The sequence below is a fragment of the Pan troglodytes genome, chromosome 7 (assembly GCF_028858775.2).
Source record: "Pan troglodytes isolate AG18354 chromosome 7, NHGRI_mPanTro3-v2.0_pri, whole genome shotgun sequence".
Taxonomy (NCBI): domain Eukaryota; kingdom Metazoa; phylum Chordata; class Mammalia; order Primates; family Hominidae; genus Pan; species Pan troglodytes.
Genome location: NC_072405.2, coordinates 117,944,122 through 117,969,267, shown reverse-complemented (window position 1 = coordinate 117,969,267; position 25,146 = coordinate 117,944,122). Strand labels below are relative to the sequence as shown.

The 25,146-nt window shown below is 37.7% G+C and overlaps 1 long non-coding RNA gene across 2 annotated transcripts in view; it reads right to left on the bottom strand.

Moving 5' to 3' along the window:
- LOC129135754 (uncharacterized) overlaps positions 1–25,146 on the bottom strand; it is a 276,296-nt gene that overhangs the window by 187,920 nt on the left and 63,230 nt on the right. The window contains exon 3 of one of the 2 annotated variants that reach the window (XR_008536802.1): positions 1,640–1,861. The exons of the other annotated variant lie outside the window; for it this stretch is intronic. This is a non-coding gene — a long non-coding RNA (uncharacterized LOC129135754). Of the gene's footprint in view, positions 1–1,639; positions 1,862–25,146 lie in introns of those variants that run through there. 2 annotated transcript variants of the gene reach the window in all.

Sequence of the window (25,146 nt, the reverse complement as noted above, 5' to 3'; positions counted from 1 at the left end):
TAAGTTCCAGGGTACATGTGCAGGTTTGTTACATAGGTAAACGTGTGCAATGGTGGTGTGCTGCATGTATCGACCCATCACCTAGGTATTAAGCCCAGCATGCATTAGCTATTCTTGTTGATGCTCTCCCTCCCTGAGCCCCCCGACAGGCCCCAGTGTGTGTTGTTCTCTGCCATGTGTCCATGTGTTCTCAATTATGGATAATTAACAAGTGTTTTGATGACTTATCTTTCAAGGCTGTGGTTACAGCTCAACCTGGGTGTGGGAATCATGAGGAGCACTAATCTGCATGTCTAAAACAGAGCAGGATTAGTTTCCAACTGCATATTTGAATGAATTCCTGTTGCTCGAAAAATTTCATGTTTTTGAGACTTTTCTGTATAAAACAAGCTAAATGTGTCATGTAAAACTCCAAAAACAGAGTTGTAAGCACTCAATACAGACTTACAAATATACATTATAATTTCTGTTACTAATATGTACATACACACACACACACATACACGTTTTATTTCTGCTATTGCCAAATTACTGCTATAAAAATGGCATAGGGAAATATGTTTATTTTAAACTGATGTGGTGTATTGGCATTATGACTATATATAACTGTTTATGAAACAGTAGAGTGGTTCTAAACCTTTATAATAGTGGTTTTAAATTCCTAGAATTTTAAAATTACAAAATGCCCACAAGGGTTTAATTTTTTAAATGTAGTACCTCATGTATAACAAAAAAACATCCATTAGATTTGACCAATGACCATTAATTGTTCCTCTGCAGTTGTCCATAAAACATGAAAGACCAAGGAATGGGTTTAGGTTTTCAAAGAAGAAATATATGCTTCTTACTCTTAAATGTTGGGCCCTATGATGAGTTACATACTAGTTTCTAAGAGTATTAATCAGAGTTCTTAAAGAAAATAAAATGTCTTCCACCAATGTTGAGGATGAAAGAAGGTTTAACTTGTATATTACAGTGCTGGGTTGTATCTTCTTTTAAAATTTATATGCAGAAAACTGATACACTTTGGTTCCTAGACAAATCAGGCAGAATTCAAGATATAAGAGTCTACATAAGAAAGGGTTGTGCTTTCAGCACAAAGACGTGTGTGCAATTAGTTTTGTTTAATGTAGATTTAATGTGACTGATGGGAATAGATGTGACTAAAATAGTACAAGTTAAAAGACTCTTCGCCACTTAAAATTTAACTTACGACAAGAGGCACTTACTGTAATTTCTTTGGAGTAGGTATGTTTGGATAAACTTTTTCATCATAATTATCCTGCTATAAAAAAATTGTGTTTTTTCAAATAGTGTTTAATTTCCTGAAGTTTAAATATCTTAATGTAGTGAATATATGATACACCATGACACTTCTTTTCTTTTTTTTTTCTTGTTTGAGAATCCGGTTCTCTTTGGAATGTTTCCCAGTATCTTCTGGAAAACAGATTTTTTACATCCAAGGACTTCTACTCATTAAACAGTTGTAAATATAGAAAATGTACCACAGACTAGCTCATTTTCTTTATGTCACGAGAGCTATTTAACAGAGGGTTCCATTGATTTAGTTTATTGCTTTATGTCAACATGAGTTCTGAACATCTATTAATGAAAATTATGTTCAATTAAATGACTCCATTAATATCTGTAACTCAAATCTGGTCCTACAATTTTATTTTACAGGCACCAGAGCCAAAGACACAAACCTGCTAACTTGTAACATGTCTACCCATGCTTCTCTTTCAAATGAATATGTTGGTTGAGGCCAATAACTCCTTCCTTTCCATATGGAAATCAATCAACAAGTAGCATTGTTATCTTCTTTCTAAGCTGGTGTTCTGTCTTTGAATTTTTCTTTTTCCTAGTTAGCAATGAAGGTAAAAGTTTTTACATTAGTATAATTATTCATACGACTCCCCCTGAGGTAAGAGAACTGAACAAAGACTGGTTCATCAAACCCAGAAGTCAGACAATTTAGACTGAAATGAGACATTTAGGCCTAGACTAGTGTGTAAGAGATTAAAAAAACAAGCAAACAGTTTTTCCTGGTCTTATATTCAATACAACACAGAACACTTCACACCTGGTTACCAAAATGTATGTAGATTTCTTTCCACCAACAATCAATTCTCTAGGAGACCCCAAGTAGGTGCCATCTAATTTAATTCAATTCTGTCACTATCTATCTAGAGACAGCATAAAATTCCACAGGTTAAGAGCTCAGTCCCACAAGACTGCCCCCAACTTCAGAAGCCAATCACCTATTGGCTTCACCAGAAGTAGGTTGTCACTTATACTTCTGAGTCCTGGTATAAATGGGAGTCCCCATAACCCTCTCTTTGGGTTCCATTAATTTGCTATGATGGCTCACCAAATTCAGGGTGAGCTTACATTTACCAGTGATATGGTTTGGCTCTGTGTTCCAACCCAAATCTCATCTTGTAGCTCCCATAATTCCCATGTGTTGAGGGAGGGACCTAGTGGGAGATGACTGAATCATGGGGTTGGGTCTTTCCCTCACTATTCTTGTGATAGTGAATGGGTCTCACAAGATCTGATGGTTTTAAAAACGGGAGTTTCTCTGCACAAGCTCTCTCTCTTTGCTTGCCCCCATCCATGTAAGATGTGACTTGCTTCCCCAGCCATGTGGAACTGTAAGTCCAATAAACCTCTTTCTTTTGTAAATTCCCCAGTCTCAGGTATGTCTTTATCAGCAGCATGAAAATAGACTAATACAGTAAATTGGTATCAGTAGAGTGGGGTACTGCTGAAAAGATACCCGAAAATGTGGAAGCAACTTTGGAACTGGGTAACAGGTAGTGATTGCAACAGTGTGGAGGGCTCAGAAGAAGACAGGAAAATGTTGGAAAGTAGAAATTCCTAGAGACTTGTTGAATGGCTTTGACAAAAATGGTGACAGTGATATAAACAATAAGGTCCAGGCTGAGGTGGTCTCAGATGGAGATGAGGAACTTGTTGGGAACTGGAGCAAAGATGACTCTTGTTATGTTTTAGCAAAGAGACTGGTGGATTTTGCCCCTGCCCTAGAGATCTGTGGAACTTTGAACTGAAGAGAGATGATTTAGGGTGTCTGGCAGAAGAAATTTCTCAGCAGTAAAACTCATAGGTGGGAACTGAACAATGAGAACACATGGACACAGGAAGGGGAACATCACACTGTGGGGACTGTTGTGGGGTGGGGGGAGGGGGGAGGGATAGCATTAGGAGATATACCTAATGCTAAATGACAAGTTAATGGGTGCAGCACACCAGCATGGCACATGTATACATATGTAACTAACCTGCACATTGTGCACATGTACCCTAAAACTTAAAGTATAATAATAATAAAATTTAAAAAAAAAACATTCAAAAGGTGACTTGGGTGCTGTTAAAAGCATTTCATTTTAAAAGGGAAACAGCATAAAAGTTCAGAAAATTTGCAGCCTGATGAGGAGTATGAAAGAAAAACCCATTTTTTGATGAGAAATTCAAGCTGGATGCAGAAATTTGTGTATGTAGCAAGGAGCCTAATGTTAATTCCCAAGACCATGGGGTAGGTGTCTCCAGGCCATATCAGAGACCTTCTTGGCAGCCCCTCCCATCACAGGCCCAGAGGCCCAGGAGGAAAAAGTGGTTTAATGGGCCAGGCCCAGGGTACCCATGCTGTGTGTAGCCTAGGGACTTGGTGCCCTGTGACCCAGCTGCTCAAGCCATGGCTGAAAGGGGCCAGCCTGTGATTTCAGAGGGTGGAAGCCCCAAACCTTGGCAGCTTCCATGTGGTGTTGAGCCTGTGGGTGCACAGAAGTCAAGAATTGAGGTTTGGGAACCTCCATCTAGATTTCAGAAGATATATGGAAACACCTGGATGCCCAGGCAAAAGTTTGCTGTAGGGGTGGGGCCCTCATGGAGTACCACTTCTAGGTTAGTGCGGAAGGGAAATGTGGGGTTGGAATCCCCACAGAGTCCCTACTGGGGCACTGCCTTGTGAAGCTGTGAGAAGAGGGCCCCCATCATCTAGACCGCAGAATGGGAGATCCACTGACAGCTTGCATCGTGTGCCTGGAAAAGCCTCAGACACTCAACGCTAGCCCATGAAAGCAGCTGGGAGGGAGGTTGTATCCTGCAAAACCACAGGGGTGGAGCTGCCCAAGACCATGGGAACCCACCTCTTGCATCAGCATGACCACATGTGAGACCTGGAGTCAAAGGAGATCATTCTGGAGCTTTAAAATTTGACTACCCCACTGGATTTCAGACTTGCATGGGCCCTGTAACCCCTTTGTTTTGGCCAATTTCTCCCATTTGGAACAGCTGTATTTATCCAATACCTGTACCCCATTGTATCTAGGAAGTAACTAACTTGCTTTTGAGTTCACAGGCTCATAGGTGGAAGGGACTTGCCTTGTCTCAGATGAAACTTTGGACTGTGGACTTTTGAGTTAAAGCTGAAATGAGTTGAAACTTTGGAGGACTGTTGGGAAGTCATGATTAGTTTTGAAATGTGAAGATATGAGATTTGGGATGGGCCAGGGGCAGAATGATACGGTTTGGCTCTGTGTCCCCACCCAAATCTCATCTTGTAGCTCCCATAATTCCCACATGTTGTGAGAGGCACCTGGTGGGAGATGATAGAATCATGGGGACAGGTCTTTCCCATGCTGTTCTTGTGATAGTGAATGGGTCTCACAGGATTTGATGGTCTTAAAATGGTGACTTTTTTAAAGAGATGCACAAGCTTTCTCTCTGCTTGCTGCCATCCATGTAAGATGTGACTTGCTTCTCCTTGGCTTCCACCATGATTATGAGGCCTCTCCAGCCATGTGGAACTGTAAGTCCATTAAACCTCTTTCTTTTGTAAATTCCCCAGTCTCGGGTATGTCTTTATTAGCAGCATGAAAATGGACTAATATAACCGGTTTATTATACTAATAAAGGAAATGAAGAAGAATTCAGATGAACAGCTAGATAGAAGAGATGCATAGGGCAAGGTATGGAGGAAGAGGTGTGGATCTTCCATGCTCTCTTTGGTCAAGTTGAGCTACCCTCCAGGAACATTCAACTGCTCATAACCCAAAATCTCTCCAAACATTGTCCTTTTGGGTTTTTATGGAGGCTTCATTAGGTAGGCATTATTGATTACACCATTGGCTGTTGGAGATCAACTCAACCTTCAGCCCCTCTCCTGTCTCCAGAGGTTGGTGGGTGGGGCTGAAATTTCCAACCCTCTAATCAGTCTGTTGGTTTCCCTGACAACAAGCCTCCATATTGAAGCTATCCAAGAGCCCACTAGAAGTCACCTCATTAAAACAAAAATGCTTCTATCACCCAGGAAATTCCAAGGGATTTAGGAACTCTGTGCCAGACATTCCTAGCACTCAGGAAATTACAAAGGTCTAGGAGCTCTGTGTCAGGAAACAGGGTCACAGAGGAAATATTAGAACAGAATATTTGTCCCTGGTTCCTCAGATAGATCTCCTAAAATCCTTGTAGATAGGCGCGCTAGAAGAATCTTCTGATATTTTGTCTTTGACCTCAGTTTTTGACACAGTTCCTGAATCCCTTGGAATTTCTTGAATTACAGAAGCATCTTTTATTCTAATGAAGTGACGCTTGGTGAGCTTCTCAGGATGAGAGCTCGTTGTCAGGAATCAACCATATGATTAGTGAGTTGGAACTTTCTTTTTTTGTTTGTTTGTTTGTTTGTTTGTTTTGAGATAGAGTCTCACTCTGTAGCCCAGGCTGGCGTGCACTGGCACTATCTCTGCTCACTGCAAGCTCCACCTCCCAGGTTCACACCATTTTCCTGCCTCAGCCTCTCAATTAGCTGGGACTACAGGCACCCACCACCACACCTGGCTAAGTTTTTTGTATTTTTAGTAGAGACGGGGTTTCATCATGTTAGCTAGGATGGTCTCGATCTCCTGACCTCGTGATCTGCCCGCCTCGGCCTCCCAAAGTGCTGAGATTACAGGTGTGAGCCACCGTGCCTGGCAAGAGTTGGAACTTTCAACATCCCCTCCCCACCTCTGATAAAGGGAGAGATGCTGAAAGTTGGTTTGGTCACTAATGGCCTACAATGTAATCAATTATGCCTATCTAACAAAGGCTCCAAACAAATCCCAAAGGATGGGTATTGGAGAGTTTCTGGGTTGATGAACACATCGTGGTTCCTGGAGGATGGTACTACTGGAGAGGGCATGGCTGGTCTTTGCCTCTTCCTCCATAACTTGTCCTATGCATCTCTTCCATCTGGCTATTCATCTGCATCCTTTATCATATCCTTTATTAATATAGTAAGCCAGTAAAGATAAGTGTTTCCCCGAGTTATCTGAGCCAACCTCGCTACTTAATCGAACCTAAGGAGGTGGTCATGAGGACTCCCAGTTTATAGACGGTTGGTCAGCAGTACCGATCACAATCTGCATCTTGCAACTGGCATCTGAAGTAGGGGGATGTCTTGTGAGACTGAGCCATTCATGTATGGGATCTGCTCTTATCTCCAGGTTAGAATGTAATTGAATTATAGAGCACCCATATGGTTTCTGCTGGAGAATATTTAGTGTATGTGAAGAAAAATCCCACATGTCTGGTGTCAAAAGTGAAGTATTGTAGAGTGTGTGAAAGTAGCAAAAACATTGTTTATTTTTACTATTAGACAAACATCTATTATAAACTGAAGACCCAAGGAAGTCTTAGAGAATTTTATCATTAAGGTAAATCTTATTAGGTAAGTAGGAGTAAACAAAGCACCACCATCTCCTGACCAAAAAAAAAAAAAAAAGGCCAAAAGAGGGAAAGAGGATATTCTAGGTATAGAGAGGAATGTTGGTAGAATGGCAGGTATAAAAAGAGTCAGCTTAAGGGATCTGAGAATTCTCTATAATGTAGGTTTTTCTCTTAGGTTACTCTGGCAGGTGTGGGGAAAATACAATGGAATTGGATAAAGAATTGAGTAAGAGGAAAAGCACATGACATAGTTTGGTGGCTTCCATAGCAATGCAGGCAAGAGATGATAATACTGAACAATGGCAGTCAGAATTAGAAAGCAAGCAAACTTCAGATTAAAAACATTTAGAAGAAATGAGGTAGCCTTTTACCTTTCCATTAAGCTGATTTTTTTAAATGAATAAACACATTTCTTGAATGTTATATTTAAAGTCAGACTTGGTGTTCTTTTCATCACATCTTATTTCATTGAGGTTAACATAAGGGAGACATGCTAACCATAAATGAATAGTTAATAATAAGTGACATAACTTAATCAAGATTTACCAGTGTCAGACACTGTGCTAAGGGTTTGAAATAGATTACAACACTTAGTCCTCATTACAGCCCTTTGGGGGCAGGAGTTACTGTTACTTTCATTTTATAGAGGAGGCAATAGAAGTAAAAATTCAGCCTCAGGTTTTTTTGTGATTCAAAAACCATGTACCTTTAAATGCTTCAGTGCCTCTTCTAACTTTGCTGGATTTGGTGCCTAGCTATCCAATGGCACTGCAGCTATCACATCACTGGAAGGCTTTGGTTTGGTATCACCATTAATTTTACTTTCCAAAGAAAAATTTTTAAAAACTACATTAAACAGAGGACCTTCCTTTTCCTACATAAGATCATGAGTTGATGCATACACATATAGACATAAAGTTTCATATGTTAAAAAGAAAAAAAATAAAAATGCTGGTACTCAGATATTTTGCAAAGGATTTACGTTTTGGAGATTTGCATATACAGTGGCTAAATGAGACACATTCCTAGGTTGGCACATCTGAAATAGACTATCAAATGTGATCCTTGCCTCATTTTATCTTCATATAGTCTTCCTATATTTCAATCTTGCTAAATGGGTAATGGAAGTAAATTAATGGTATGTAAGATAATTCCATAAATTCACCAGATTTCAGATTAAAGTAATCTTGTATATTTATGGATGGTTTATTTGGGACTCTTGAATATGCTAGGACAAATCAAGATAAAGAATTTAAAAGGCCAACAAAATATACAGGAAAATCCCTTTAGAGTAGCAACAATTGTCTGCTGAGTTTCATATTGCCAGGTGTTCCCCTTTCAGCATAGCACAGTTCTTAGACTACTGCATGCTTTAAATTTTCAATATAATTTCAAAACTATTTTCTTCTCTTCATCTTCATTAAAGTATAAAACGAGTAGCACCTTTGGTATGAAATGCAAGTTAAAGCCAGATTTTTTTCACTAGTTTTCTGGAAGTAATCCAAAAAATTAACAAGAAAAATGAGATACTGAAACATAAGCTATATTTGGCAAATATTGGGGATAGTAAAATCCAAGAACCCAGAGAAAAACTCCTGCAATGGCAGAGTTAATGATCTCCAAAAATCCACTCCTCCATAAGATAAATGAAAACACTGCCTTAACTGTCATAATCAAGTTTTAAATAACTCTAGAAACTAATCAAAAGCTTACAACAATTGAGAAGCACTTACGCAAAAATATAATTGAATCTCAGTAAGACCAGTGAGTTTTCTGGAATTTTAACTTGACCTATTTCCACCTATTACTCCCTAGTTCCACAGAAACCTTGAAAATTAGCAGCCTTGGAACCACAGAAGTTACAAAAACCAAGAGACTGGCTGCCATTGGAGGGGGACAGAACAATTCTGGAGCTCCCCAAAAAGCTCCATCCTCAGAGAATTGCCACTATTTGACCCATCTAGAAACTTCATAGAAGCCCCATTCACAAAGATTTTCTTTATTTGACTTGATTTAAAGTTCACTCAATGAGGAAAGTTTTATTCCCAGGGAAGTTTGTCAGAAACAATCAGTGGTAATTGTTTAACATCTCAGCTGCTTGAGGCAGTGATGTTCCTAGAGAAAACAAGAATCTGGACAAAACTTTAAAAGAAAACCTGAAGAATTTGATTTCTATAGGGGTCTTTGAAAAGCTCCAACATATTCTTGGAGATCTACAAGGTATTGCACCCATGTTAGGTGGTAGGCATATACAAGAATGACCTGAGAATGTTCTAACAACTAATCTTTGGTTGATCTCAAGACTCTGCACAACTAGATAATAAAGGCTAAGGTAGAACTGCTAGAGAATTGAAGGATTCTCTTTGCTCCAATAAAGGATGAGCAACTTATTGGTTCAAGGAATTTAAGGAAATATTTGTCCAATCATTAGTTGACCACTAAGCTAACTAAGCAGAGGCTTTGGTGGCTGCACCGGGAAAAGAATACAGGTCATGCAGAACTAGCCCAAGAAAGTCAATAACATATAAACAGCAGTGACAGCAGCAGCAGCAACAACTACAACAACAACTTTAGGGGAGGGAACTAAATTTCTGGAGTTGCCACGTTCTATATTTAAAATATCTACTTTTCAACAAAAAAGTCATCAGTCACACAAATAAACAGGGAAGTATGGCTAGTATACAGGAAAAATAAAGCAGTCAATAGAAACTGTCTTTGAGGAATCCCAGATGTTGGATTTACTAGACAAATACTTTAAATTGAATATTATAAATATGTTCAAGAAACTAAAAGAAATAGATCTAAATAATTATTTAGCCATTCCCAAGATATTACTTATAAACCTTTCACCACTATAGGTTGGTTTGTAAGTTCTAGAATTTTATAACTGGAATTATACAGTATGCTTCCTTTTTTTAATCTGGCTTTTTAAATTCAGCATAACTATGTGAAGATTCATCCATATTATTACATATATCAGCTTATTTCTTTTTATTGCTGAATAGTAATAGTTCACTGTATATAGAGTTTGGCAAATTCAGCAGGCCAAATTCAACTGACAAAATGCATCCTGTTGTTCGCCACATATGACCATCCCATCTGCTTATATATTGTACATACTTGTTTCATAGAATGGCAGAGCTTAGTGGAAACTATTTGACGAAGAAGGTTGAAAATATGAATTGTTTGGCCCTTTACAAAAACAGTTTGTCTATGCCTAGTGTGTGCGTGTGTGTGTGTGAATATAAATTATATATAATTTATATATGATATGTATAATTATGCATATAACATATATATTTAAAATAATTATATATAATATATAAATTAAAGCTATGAACATTCATGTACAACTCTTTATATGGACATACACTTTTATTTCTTTTGGTAGAATACCTTGGAGTAAAAGGGCTGAGTAAAATACTAAGTGTATGTTTAATATTTTAAGACATTGCCAAACTATTTAACAAGGTGGTTGTATTATTTTACATTCTAACCAGCAATATATGAGAGTTCCATTTGCTCCACATTTCTGCCAACTCGATATGGTAGTCTTTTTAATTTTAGCTATTCCTTTAGTATAGTAAAATATTATTGTGTTATAAATTGAGTTTCCCTAATGACTAAGGATGTTTAGCATTTTTTCATGTCTTTATTTGACATCTGTATGTGGTAAACTGTTAGTTCAGATCTTTTGCCTGATTTTTATTGGAATGTTTGTATTATGAATGGGATGTAAACATTCATTACATATACCACATTTAAGTCACTTGTGAGACATACATTTTGTAAATACTTCCTCCAGGTCTGTGTTTGGCTTTTTGCTTTTGTAAGTATCTTTTAAAAAGATAAAAGGAATTCACTTTTGATAAAGTTAAGTTTGTTAATTTTTTTTCTTTTGTAGTTTATGTTTTGTGTTCTATTAAAGAAATCTTGGACAAACTCAAAGAAACTAAGATTTTCTCCTAGGGAGTTTTTAGTATTGACTTATTTTTTCTTTTCTTTTTTTTTTTTTTTTTTGAGACAGAGTTTTGCTTTTGTTGCCCAGGCTGGAGTGCAATCATGTGATCTCGGCTCACTGCAACCTCTGCCTCCCGGGTTCAAGCAATTCTCCTGCCTTAGTCTCCAAAGTAGCTGGGATTACAGGCGCCAACCACCATGCCCTCTAATTTTTGTATTTTTAGTAAAGATGGGGTTTCACTATGTTGACGAGGCTGGTCTCAAACTCCTGACCTCAGGTGATCCACCCACCTTGGCCTCCCAAAGTGCTGCGATTACAGGCATGAGCCACCGCGCCTAGTCAGTATCAACTCTTATATTTAGATTTCTAATCCACTTTGAGTTACTCTTTGTAAATGGAAAGAGGTTATTGGTGTCACATACTACACTGGTTTTACTGCTGTAGCTTTATAAGTCTTCATTTCAGTTAGTATAAATTCAACTTTTCCTTTTTAAAGTTATTTTAGCTTTCAAGGTCCTCTGCATTTCCATATAAATTTTTAAATTAAATTGTCATTTTTTACAAACAAGCTTGCTTAGCTTTTGATTAGGATTTCAGTGAAGCACAATATAGGAAGAATTCACATGTTGACAATATTGAGTCTTCAAATAAAAATGGTATATTATTTTCACTTGTCTTTTTAAATTTCTCTCAGAAATATTTTTTGCTTTTTAGTGTACAGTTTTTGCACATCTTTCACCAAATTTATGTCTAAATAGTATATTTTTGATGCTATTATAAATGATGTTTTTTAAAAATTCAGTTTCAGATTCATTATTGCTTATATATAGACTCAGCTGAAATTTTTATAATGACTTTATATCCTACAACCTTGCTAAACTCATTATTAGTTCCAAAGACTTTCTTCTTCATAGAGTACTTAGAATTTTATACATTAGACTTTCCTTTTTTTCTTTTCTTTTTTTTTCTTTTTTTGAGATGGAGTCTTGCTTTGTCGCCCAGGCTGGAGTACAGTGGCATGATCTCCGCTCACTGCAAGCTCCACCTCCTGGGTTCACGTCATTCTCCTGCCTCAGCCTCCTGAGTAGCTGGGACTACAGGCGCCTGCCACCACGCCTGGCTAATTTTTTTTTTTGTATTTTTAGTAGAGATAGATTTTCTTTACTATTCTAGCTTGCTGAGAGTTTTAATCATGAATGAATGTTGGCTATTATAAAATATTTTTTCTGCATGTATTAAGAATGATTTTATGGCTTTTCATTTTTTAGTAGTTTAATACTGTAAATTCTATTGATTGACTTTTGAAGATATTAATATAAATATTTTAATGTATTAATATTAATATACTTTGCATCGTGGGATAAATCTCACTTGGTCATGATATATTACTCTTCCATATATTGTTGGATTTAAATATTAGAAATACTGTTAAGGAGTTTTGTGTCTATATTTATGAGCAATATTCGTCTGTAGATTTTCTTGCTGTTCTAATATCTTTTTCTCATTTTGGTATCAGGGTAAAGCTGGCTTTTGCACTATTGTTATACATTTTACTTCTCTCTGTAGATAATAAATCCCAAAATTCATTGCAATATTTTTGCTTTAAACAGTCAAGTATCTTTTAATAAAATTTGAAAGACAATTATTTTATAACTATTATATCTGGTGGCTTTAATTGCTTTGTAAAGATCCAGACTTTGACCTGATATCATTTTCTTTCATCATAAACCACTTCAATTAACCTTTTTTGTATTAAATGTCTGCTGGTAATGAGTCTCTTCAGCTTTAGAATATCTGGAAAATATTTTTTTTCTACTTTTTTTTTTTTTTTTTTTTGAGATGGAGTTTCACTCTTGTTGCCCAGGCTGGACTGCAATGGCGTGATCTTGACAAACTACAAACCTGCCTCCTGAGATCAAGTGATTCTCCTGCCTCAGCCTCCTGAGTAGCTGGGATTACAGGTGCCCTCTACCATGCCTGGCTATTTTTTTTTCTATATCTTTAAAAGAGATATTTGACTGGCGATAAAATTTTAGTTTGGCAATATTTTTATTTTCTGTAGAGATGTCCCACTGTCTTTGGGCTTATATTGTATCTGAAGAGATGTCTCTTGTTATTCTTCTTTGCTCTTCTGTTTGAAATGTGTTATTTTACTCTGGAGGCTTTTAAGAAGATATTCTCTTTATCACTAGTTTATAATGTGACTTTTTTTCTTTCTGTGTTTTAATTTAGATAATTTTTAATACTATGTCTTCAATTAATCTGTTGTTATACAGTGTCTAATTTACAGTTAATTTCAAGTACATTTTTAAATCTCAAACATTGTATTCTCTAACTCTAAAATTTTATTTTTGATCTCTCTTATATCTACTATGCCCTTAAAATAATCATATTTTGTTCTATCTTCTGAAACATGAGGAAAAGAGTTATAAAACTGCATTGATACCTTTGTATATTAATCATCTGCCAATTCTAGGTTGGTCTTACCTGATTACATTTTTTTCCCTATTCATTAACTTTAGATTTTGCCTCCCTGTGTGCCTGATAATTACCTATTGGATGCCAGGCATTGTAAATTTTACTTTGCTGATTGCTCACATTCTTTAATGTGTTAGTGAACTTTGCTCATGAATGTAGGTATGTTGGAAATGTTTGACTCTTTTGAGTCCTGCTTTCAAGCTTTATTATACAGCAGTAGAACAACTAGTTTAGAGCTAATTTTTCCTCCCACTGAGATGATAATCTTCATAGTATTCTGCCTGATATCCCACGTACTGCAAGATTTTTCTACTTTAGCTAGTGGAGACATGAACTATTCCCATCCTTCTTTGAGCTCCAGGGATTATTCTGCCTCTTCCATTTGGTACTTTCCCTTCCCTCATGGTCTCTGACAGTTTTCTCCAAGTAAACACTTACCTGTGCTCAGCAGAATATTCAGAGTACCAAGAGCTTTCTTTCTTCTTCTTTTTTCTCCTTCCAGTTCCTTCTTCTCTATAAGGTACTCTGCTCTACAAACTCTAGCTATATGGCAACCTTGGATGCCCACTTTCATCTCCTCAGCTCAGGTAGACTATTGGACTCTTCTTGGGTTTCTTTTTTCTGATAAGAAAGCTGGAAGCCCTCTTCAGGAATTAATTTGGCACAACTGTAGTGCTCATACTTCTGTTTCTTCTCTTTCATACATCAGCATCTGAAAACTATTATTTGGTATATTTTGTCTAGATTTTTAGTGATTTCAGATGTAAGATAAATACAGTCCATATTGCTCCATTAGCACCCCCCCACATATAGATTTTCAAGGTGAGAATATAGTCTATGAAGATGAGAGAAATAACCTGAAATATATAACCTTTAAACATATACCCTATAACATCCTACTTTATTATTGTGAGAAAACACAAACAAGATATGTGAGCTGGAGTGTATGGAGTTTCCTGGACCTAGCTTCATTGTGACAAACATAGGAGATATATCTAAGAGCTGATCTAACTCATATCCAAAATCTTGGATTACAAAAAAAAATCAGATATTTAAGAACACAGAGGGGGTGGAGCCAAGATGGCCGAATAGGAACAGCTCCTGTCTACAGCTCCCAGTGTGAGCGATGCAGAAGATGGGTGATTTCTGCATTTCCATCTGAGGTACCTGTTCATCTCACTAGGGAGTGCCAGACAGTGGGTGCAGGACAGTGGGTGCAGCGCACTGTGCGCAAGCCAAAGCAGGGTGAGGCATTGCCTTACTCGGGAAGTACAAGGGGTCAGGGAGTTCCCTTTCCTAGTCAAAGAAAGGGGTGACAGATGGCACCTGGAAAATTGGGTCACTCCCACCCTAATACTGCACTTTTCCAACGGGCTTAAAAAACAGCACACCAGGAGATTATATCCAACATATGGCTCGGAGGGTCCTAAGCCCACGGAGTCTCGCTGATTGCTAGCACAGCAGTCTGAGATCAAACTGCAAGGCAGCAGCGAGGCTCGGGGAGGGGTGCCTGCCATTGCCCAGGCTTGATTAGGTAAACAAAGCAGCCGGGAAGCTCCAACTGGGTGAAGCCCACCACAGCTCAAGGAGGTCTTCCTGCCTCTGTAGGCTCCACCTCTGGGGGCAGGGCACAGACAAACAAAAAGACAGCAGTAACCTCTGCAGACTTAAATGTACCTGTCTGACAGCTTTGAAGAGAGTAGTGGTTCTCCCAGCACACAGCTGGAGATCTGAGAACGGGCAAACTGCCTCCTCAAGTGGGTCCCTGACCCCCAAGCAGCCTAACTGGGAGGCACCCCCTAGTAGGGGCAGTCTGACACCTCACACAGCTGGGTACTCCTCTAAGACAAAACTTCCAGAGGAACCATCAGGCAGCAGCATTTGCAGTTCACCAATATCTGCTGTTCTACAGCCACCGCTGTTCTGCAGCCACTGCTGCTGATACCCAGGCAAACAGAGTCTGGAGTGGACCTCCAGCAAACTCCAACAGACCTGCAGCTGAGGGTCCTGTCTGTTAGAAGGAAAACTAACAAACAGAAAGGACATCCACACCAAAATCCCATCTGTACGTTACCATCATCAAAGACCAAAAGTAGATAAAACCGCAAAGATGAGGAAAAAACAGAGCAGAAAAACTGGAAACTCTAAAAAGCAGAGCGCCTCTCCTCCCCCAAAGGAATGCAGCTCCTCACCAGCAACGGAACAAAGCTGGATGGAGAATGACTTTGACCAGTTGAGAGAAGAAGGCCTCAGACAATCAAACTACTCCGAGCTACAGGAGGAAATTCAAACCAATGGCAAAGAAGTTAAAAACTTTGAAAAAAAATTAGATGAATGGATACCTAGAATAACCAATGCAGAGAAGTCCTTAAAGGAGGTGATGGAGCAGAAAGCCAAGGCTCGAGAACTATGCGAAGAATGCAGAAGCCTCAGGAGCTGATGCGATCAACTGGAAGAAAGGGTATCAGTGATGGAAGACGAAATGAAGGAAATGAAGTGAGAAGGGAAGTTTAGAGAAAAAAGAATAAAAAGAAACGAACAAAGCCTCCAAGAAATATGGGACTATGTGAAAAGACCAAATCTACATCTGATTGGTGCACCTGAAAGCAATGGGGAGAATGGAACCAAGTTGGAAAACACTCTGCGGGATATTATCCAGGAGAACTTCCCCAATCTAGCAAGGCAGGCCAACATTCAGATTCAGGAAATACAGAGAATGCCACAAAGATACTCCTCGAGAAGAGCAACTCCAAGACATATAATTGTCAGATTCACCAAAGTTGAAATGAAGGAAAAAATGTTAAGGGCAGCCAGAGAGAAAGGTCAGGTTACCCACAAAGGGAAGCCCATCAGACTAACAGCGGATCTCTCAGCAGAAACTCTACAAGCCAGAAGACAGTGGGGCCCAATATTCAACATTCTTAAAGAAAAGAATTTTCAGCCCAGAATTTCATATCCAGCCAAACTAAGCTTCATAAGTGAAGGAGAAATAAAATACTTGACAGACAAGCAAATGCTGAGAGATTTTGTCACCACCAGGCCTGCCCTAAAAGAGCTCCTGAAGGAAGCACTAAACATGGGAAGGAACAACCGGTACCAGCCACTGCAAAAACATGCCAAAATGTAAAGACCATCAAGGCTAGGAAGAAACTGCATCAACTAACGAGCAAAATAATCAGCTAATATCATAATTACAGGACCAAATTCACACATAACAATATTAACTTTAAATGTAAATGGGCTAAATGCTCCAATTAAAAGACACAGACTGGCAAATTGGATAAAGAGTCAAGACCCATCAGTGTGCTGTATTCAGGAAACCCATCTCACATGCAGAGACACACACAGGCTCAAAATAAAGGGATGGAGGAAGATCTACCAAGCAAATGGAAAACAAAAAAGGGCAGGGGTTGCAATCCTAGTCTCTGAAAAAACAGACTTTAAACTAACAAAGATCAAAAGAGACAAAGAAGGCCATTACATAATGGTAAAGGGATCAATTCAACAAGAAGAGCTAACTGTCCTAAATATATATGCACCCAATACAGGAGCACCCAGATTCATAAAGCAAGTCCTGAGTGACCTACAAAGAGACTTAGACTCCCACACAATAATAATGGGAGTCTTTAACACCCCACTGTCAACATTAGATAGATCAACGAGACAGAAAGTTAACAAGGATACCCAGGAATTGAACTCAGCTCTGCACCAAGCGGACCTAGTAGACATCTACAGAACTCTCCACCCCAAATCAACTGAATATACATTCTTTTCAGCACCACACCACACCTATTCCAAAATTGACCACATACTTGGAAGTAAAGCACTCCTCAGCAAATGTAAAAGAACAGAAATTATAACAAACTGTCTCTCAGACCACAGTGCAATCAAACTAGAACTCAGGATTAAGAAACACTCAAAACCACTCAACTACATGGAAACTGAACAACCTGCTCCTGAATGACTACTGGGTACATAACGAAATGAAGGCAGAAATAAACATGTTCTTTGAAACCAACAAGAATAAAGACAAAACATACCAGAATCTCTGGGACACATTCAAAGTAGTGTGCAGAGGGAAATTGATAGCACTAAATGCCCACAAGAGAAAGCAGGAAAGATCCAAAATTGACACCCTAACATCACAATTAAAAGAACTAGAAAAGCAAGAGCAAACACATTCAAAAGCTAGCAGAAGGCAAGAAATAACTAAGATCAGAGCAGAACTGAGGAAATAGAGACAGAAAAAACCCTTCAAAAATTAATGAATCCAGGAGCTGGTTTTTTGAAAAGTTCAACAAAATTGATAGACCGCTAGCAAGACTAATAAAGAAGAAAAGAGAGAAGAATCAAACAGATGCAATAAGAAATGATTAAGAGGCTATCACCACCAATCCCACAGAAATACAAACTACCGTCAGAGAGTACTACAAACACCTCTATGCAAATACACTAGAAAATCTAGAAGAAATGGGTAAATTCCTCGACACATACACTCTCCCAAGACCAAACTAGGAAGAAGTTGAATCTCTGAATAGACCAATAACAGGATCTGAAATTGTGGCAAGAATCAATAGCTTACCAACCAAAAAAAGTCCAGGACCAGATGGATTCACAGCCGAGTTCTACCAGAGGTACAAGGAGGAGCTGGTACCATTCCTTCTGAAACTATTCCAATCAACAGAAAAAGAGGAAATCCTCCCTAACTCATTTTATGAGGCCAGCATCATCCTGATACCAAAGCCAGGCAGAGACACAACCAAAAAAGAGAATTTTAGACCAATCTCCTTGATGAACATCGATGCAAAAACCCTCAATAAAATACTGGCAAACCGAATCCAGCAGCACATCAAAAAGCTTATCCACCATGATCAAGTGGGCTTCATCCCTGGGATGCAAGACTGGTTCAACATACGCAAATCAATAAATGTAATCCAGCATATAAACAGAACCAAAGACAAAAACCACATAATTATCTCAATAGATGCAGAAAAGGCCTTTGACAAAATTCAACAACCCTTCATGCTAAAAACTCTCAATAAATTACGTATTGATGGGACGTATCTCAAAATAATAAGAGCTATCTATGACAAACCCACAGCCAATATCATACTGAATGGGCAAAAACTGGAAGCATTCCCTTTCAAAACTGGCACAAGACAGGGATGCCCTCTCTCACCACTCCTATTCAACATAGTGTTGGAAGTTCTGGCCAGGGCAATTAGGCAGGAGAAGGAAATAAAGGGTATTCAATTAGGAAAAGAGGAAGTCAAATTGTCCCTGTTTGCAGACGACATGATTGTATATCTAGAAAACCCCATCATCTCAGCCCAAAATCTCCTTTAGCTGATAAGCAACTTCAGCAAAGTCTCAGGATATAAAATCAATGTGTAAAAATCACAAGCATTCTTATATACCAATAACAGACAAACAGAGAGCCAAATCATGAGTGAACTCCCATTCACAATTGCTTCAAAGAGAATAAAATACCTAGGAATCCAACTTATAAGGAATGTGAAGGACCTCTTCAAGCAGAACTACAAACCACTGCTCAATGAAATAAAAGAGGATACAAACAAATGGAAGAACATTCCATGCTCATGGGTAGGAAGAATCAATATCATGAAAATGGCCATACTGCCCAAGGTAATTTATAGATTCAATGCCATCCCCATCAAGCTACCAATGACTTTCTTCACAGAATTGGAAAAAAACTACTTTAAAGTTCATATGGAACCAAAAAAGAGCCTGCATTGCCAAGTCAATCGTAAGCCAAAAGAACAAAGCTGGAGGCATCACGCTACCTGACTTCAAACTATACTACAAGGCTACAGTAACCAAAACAGCATGGTACTGGTATCAAAACAGAGATATAGATCAATGGAACAGAACAGAGCCCTCAGAAATAATGCCGCTTATCTACAACCATCTGATCTTTGACAAACCTGACAAAAACAAGCAATGGGGAAAAGATTCCCTATTTAATAAATGGTGCTGGGAAAACTGGCTAGCCATATGTAGAAAGCTGAAACTGGATCCGTTCCTTACACCTTATACAAAAATTAATTCAAGATTGATTAAAGACTTAAATGTTAGACCTAAAACCATAAAAGCCCTAGAAGAAAACCTAGGCAATACCATTCAGGACATAGGCATGGGCAAGGACTTCATGTCTAAAACACCAAAAGCAATGGCAACAAAAGACAAAATTGACAAATGGGATCTAATTAAACTAAAGAGCTTCTGCACAGCAAAAGAAACTACCATCAGAGTGAACAGGCAACCTACAAAATGGGAGAAAATGTTCTCAACCTACTCTGACAAAGGGCTAATATCCAGAATCTACAATGAACTCCAACAAATTTACAAGAAAAAAACAAACAACCCCATCAAAAAGTGGGTGAAGGATACGAACAGACACTTCTCAAAAGAAGACATTTATGTAGCCAAAAAATACATGAAAAAATGCTCATCATCACTGGCCATCAGAGAAATGCAAATCAAAACCGCAATGAGATACCATCTCACACCAGTTAGAATGGCGATCATTAAAAAGTCAGTAAACAACAGGTGCTGGAGAGGATGTGGAGAAATAGGAACACTTTTACACTGTTGGTGGGACTGTAAACTAGTTCAACCCTTGTGGAAGTCAGTGTGACGATTCCTCAGGGATCTAGAACTAGAAATACCATTTGACCCAGCCATCCAATTACTGGGTATATACCCAAAGGATTATAAATCATGCTGCTATAAAGACACATGCACACATATGTTTATTGTGGCACTATTCACAATAGCAAAGATTAAGAAAATGTGGCACATATACACCATGGAATACTATGCAGCCATAAAAAATGATGAGTTCATGTCCTTTCTAGGGACATGGATGAAACTGGAAACCATCATTCTCAGCAAACTATCGCAAGGACAAAAAACCAAACACTGCATGTTCTTACTCATAGGTGGGAATTGAACAATGAGAACACATGGACACAGGAGGGGAACATCACACTCCGGGGACTGTTGTTGGGTGGGGGGAGAGGGGAGGGATAGCATTTGGAGATATCCTAATGCTAAATGATGAGTTAATGTGTGCAGCACACCAATATGGCACATGTATACATATGTAACTCACCTGCACATTGTGCACATGTACCCTAAAACTTAAAGTATAATAATAATAAAGTAAAAAATAAAAAACAAATAAATGATAAGAGTCTTAACATGGTTAAAAAAAAAAGAACACAGCTTGCATTCTACATAAATTTTTTATTTAAATAATTGGCCTCTGGAATTGAAACTCATCTCCTTCAAAAGTGTATGAGAAAAACGAATAGCTTGGAAATTTATAAAAATTTGCTATAACAGAGGAAAAAAAGCATCAGGAATGTCTCTGTACGAGAGATCTCAAAGACATAACACTATCTCACTTAATTTTTGCCAATAGAGCAAGTATAAAACAATGTTATTAAGTCTTGATCTTTATTTTTCTGACCAATAATAAATCTGAAAATCTCTTCCTATGTCATATGTTTAATGGGCTTTTATAAGGCTACAAAGAAGTAAGGCCAAACAACATATGTTTTAGGAATAGGTGTGTGTATGAATATATTTATAATTACAAAACATATATATATATTTATGCAAGTCACTAGCATAAAAAAGTCAAATTTCAAAATTGTAATTAGTTTCAATGAAGAAGGTAGGCAGAATGAGGGAGATGTTACAGTTGATGTATTCAATATTCTAGTCCTCACATTGACTGGTGGTTTTGTGAGTGGTTATTCTATTATGAATGTGAAAAACGACAACAAAAAAAGGAGGTCCGCTTATGAGTTAATGATTACAGTGTGTTAATCAACACAATTTTGTTACCCTTACCAAAAAATCAGAAGTAAAATTTAAAAAGATTAAAAAGGAGCTACAAAGAGGGAAGAGAAGTGGGAGAGAGAGAGGAGAAAAGAAAGAAGAAGGATAAATAAATAGCAGATTGAAATCTCTCACCAGAAGCACATGGGTGGAAGAGCATGCCGACAGGAACCTGTAGGCTGGCAGCCAGCAGACGGCAGGCCATCGACCAATGGAATGACACAGAGTTTGGCCAGAGCGGTTGGAGAAGAGTTGGTCCAGAGATGGTCAGGAAAACCATCTCCCTTCTGACTCCCCCATCTGCTGAGAGCAACTTCTACACAATAAAGCCTTGCCCTCATTCTCCAAGCCCACGTGTGATATGATTCTTCTGATACACCAAGGCAAGAAACCACAAGATACAGAAATTCCTCTGTCCTTGTGATAACGAAGGGGATCTAATTGAGCTGGTTAACACCAGCAGCCTATAGACGGCAAACTAAGAGAGCACACTATAACACACGCCCACTGGGGCTTCAGGAGCTGCAAACATTCACCCCTGGACACTGCTGTGGGACCGGAGCCCCACAGCCTGCCCATCTGTATGCTCCCCTAGAGGTTTGAGCAGTGGGGCACTGAAGAAGAGAGCCAGACCCTCATCACACACACTGCGAGGGGGACAAGGGAACCTTTCTTGTTTCATTATAATGAAGAAATTGCTTTCATGAAACAAAAGCACTGGGCAGAAATGCAAGAGCTCAGAGAAGAGTTAGTGAGACAACAGGAATAAATAAAATGTGGGCTGGCAAAGCTTACAACCCTGAGGAAAAAATTAAAACATTGGAGAAATGATAGTGACAATAGAAAAAAACAAGGCAGATTAGGCAAGAGAGACTATATATTGTCAAGAATACAGCAAAGTGTAAGATGGTCACAAAAAAAGATGATAAAGCAAAAAAATAAGGACACATCAGAAAGAAGAGGATAGATATAGAGGACAAAGACATACTTTGCAATCCCTAGTGAAGAAAACAAAAATAATACAACTGAATAAGTATCTCTAATGAAATCATGCCATTTGCAGCAACATGGATGGAATGGGAGACCATTATACTAAGTTAAATCAGTCAGGCACAGAAAGACAAATACCAAATATTCTCACTCATATGTGAGAGCTAAAAAGCTTGATTGCATGGACATAGAGAGTAGAACAATAGATACCAGAGACTGGGAATGGTGGTTGGGAGTGGGGGAGATGGACGGGGATTGGTAAACAGCCACAAACATACAGTTAGATAGAAGAAATAAGTTCTAATGTTTGATAGTACACTAGGGTGACTCTACTTAGCAACACTATTTTGTATATTTCAAAGTAACTGGAAGAGAGGAATTGAAATGACACCAAGACATTAAAATAACACTCAAGGTCATGGATACCCCAAATACCCTGACGTGATCATCATACATTCTATGCATGTAACAAAAACTCACATGTACCCTGTAAACATGTAAATATTATGTGTCAGTAAATTAAAAAAGAAATTGAAATGAAACAACTTTGAATCTACATAAGAACACATCATATTCCAGGAAAAAATGGGCCCAAAAAGATACTTTAGAGTCATAACCAAGTAAGCATAATAAACGTCAAAGAGAAATAAAGAAATCTTTGAAGAAAAAAACAAAACATAGGCCAGGCGTGGTGGCTCATGCCTGTAATCCCAACTACTCGGGAGGCTGAGGCAGGAGAATAGCTTGAACCCGGGTGACAGAGGTTGCAGTGAGCCGCACACCACTGCACTCCATTCTGGGCGACAGAGCGAGACTCCATCTCAAAAAAACAAACAAACAAAAAAAAACAAATAGACAAAACGGAACAAAAACATAATCCCCTCTCAAGGAGGAAAATATCAGGCTGTCCTCAGACTTTACAGCAAAAGTCAGTACTCAAAGAAACCTCTTCAAAAAGAGTCAATGAAAAAAACTATAGCCAAGGATTTAATACCTACTCAGAGTAAATGCTGTCCATTCTGACACGTTAAACATCAAATTCTTAGAGAATGTTGTTTACATGAGAACTTTTTGAAGATTCTCCTAAAGAACTTGAAGCAGGCTGGGCGCGATGGCTCACGCTTGTAATCCCAGCACTTTGGAAGGCCGAGGCAGGCGGATCATGAGGTCAGGAATTCAACAGCAGCCTGGCCAATATGGTGAAACCCCGTCGCTACTAAAATTACAAAAATTAGCTGGGCATGGTGGTGCACACCTGTAGTCCTAGCTGCTCAGGAGGCTGAGGCAGACGAATCGCTTGAAACTGTGAGGTGGAGGTTGCAGTGAGCCAAGATCGTGCCACTGCACTCCAGACTGGGTGACAGAACCAGACTCCGTCTCAAAAAAAGAAAAAAAAAAAAAAAAAGAACTTGAAGCAGACAAATGCGAAATGAAAAACGGATACAAAGTACCATTCATGAGTACTGAATCTTTAACTGTAGATCTATTTGAAACACTAAAATAAGAGTGGGGATTAGGATGATAGGAAAGTTAGTGTTACATATCCTGACAGAATAGAAAAAATTATAGCAACAAAAATTAGAAGTAGAAGGCAAAAAGAAGTTGAGTAAATTATTCCTCTTCATTTAAAATAATTGTGGTGGGGGTATCAGGGTGATAAATCAATTAATGAAGTGTCAAATGTACTTGAAACCACAAATTTAAATACTAAAAGAAAATATAATTGACTTAAATGATGGAAGAGAGAATAGGAAATAAGAAGAAAGGGAATCGTGTACGGTTAGAAATTAATAGTAACAAGGTAAATAAATGAATAAATAACAACAGACTATAATTAATGATATTGTCATATCAATAGAGGGCTAAATTTACTTATTAGAAGAAAAAGGGTTTTAGACCAGATCACATTAAAACCCAAATTAATATTGTATATAAGAACTGCACCTAAAACAAATGAGTAATGAAGGCTGATATAAAAGAATGGATAAACATACACCAGGCCAGTGAAAATAAAAGAAAGCAGAAATTGTAATCTTACTATCTTGCAAATTGAACTCAGACCCTGAAGCATTAAATAAAGAAGTGAATATTTTAACTGTAAAATGTATAGTTCATAGTAGTTATAACCACCTAGGCATCAAATAATACAACATTAATATTCACAAAGTAAAAAAATAGCATAAAGTCTAAAAAATAGATATATTTTCTTACATTATGAAATATAACAACATTAAAAGAGATTTTTAGTGGGAAATTTTCATCAACATTTCATAATTCATGACAACTGACTGGAAATAAGAAAAGGAAATCATTTAGAACATGTAAGTTATGACATTCACACACACACATACAATTACTATCAATAGAAATTTTATATTTCCAAATACTCCTGTAATACTAACAAAAATTAACCATATATCAGGAAAGCATATATAAATCCTAAAAAATGAAAATAGCACATACAATCTCTGTGACCACGAGATAATAAAACTAAAAATTGTAACAAATGGAGAAAACTTAGAAAGAGGAGTGGAAAAAGCAACTAAGAAAGAAAATACAAAAACTTTATCTTGCCAACCCTTGGGTCAAGAGAATTTCCAAACAGAAATTGTGGAATACCAAAAAATAATGATATTGACAATACTACATATCAGACCTATTAAATAAGCTAAAGCTCATACTTTATATGAGTTTTATGCTTAGGTGAAGAGTCATGGTTTTAAATATGTTAATAGGCAGTAAGTAAGAATATAAATGAAATAAGTATCCAACCCAAGATATTATAACAATAATAATAAACTTAAGAAAATTAGAGTGAATTCATTATAGAGGCAGAAATTACTTAAAAAGCAGAAAAATAATATTAATAAGTATACACAAAATCTGTTTATTAGCTAAAAATGTCAAATCGATGCAAATACACATTATAAGCAGTGATAAGGGGAAATTATAGGGAAAATTAAAATGATATAAAGATAACCATTTCAAATTTATACAAATGTATTTAAAATTTATTCTAAATAAACATAATTTAACAAACTGACTTTAAAAGAGAGGAAAAAAAAACTCTAAAATATTCCATTACCATACATTTAGAAATTTATCACAGAGCTCCCAAC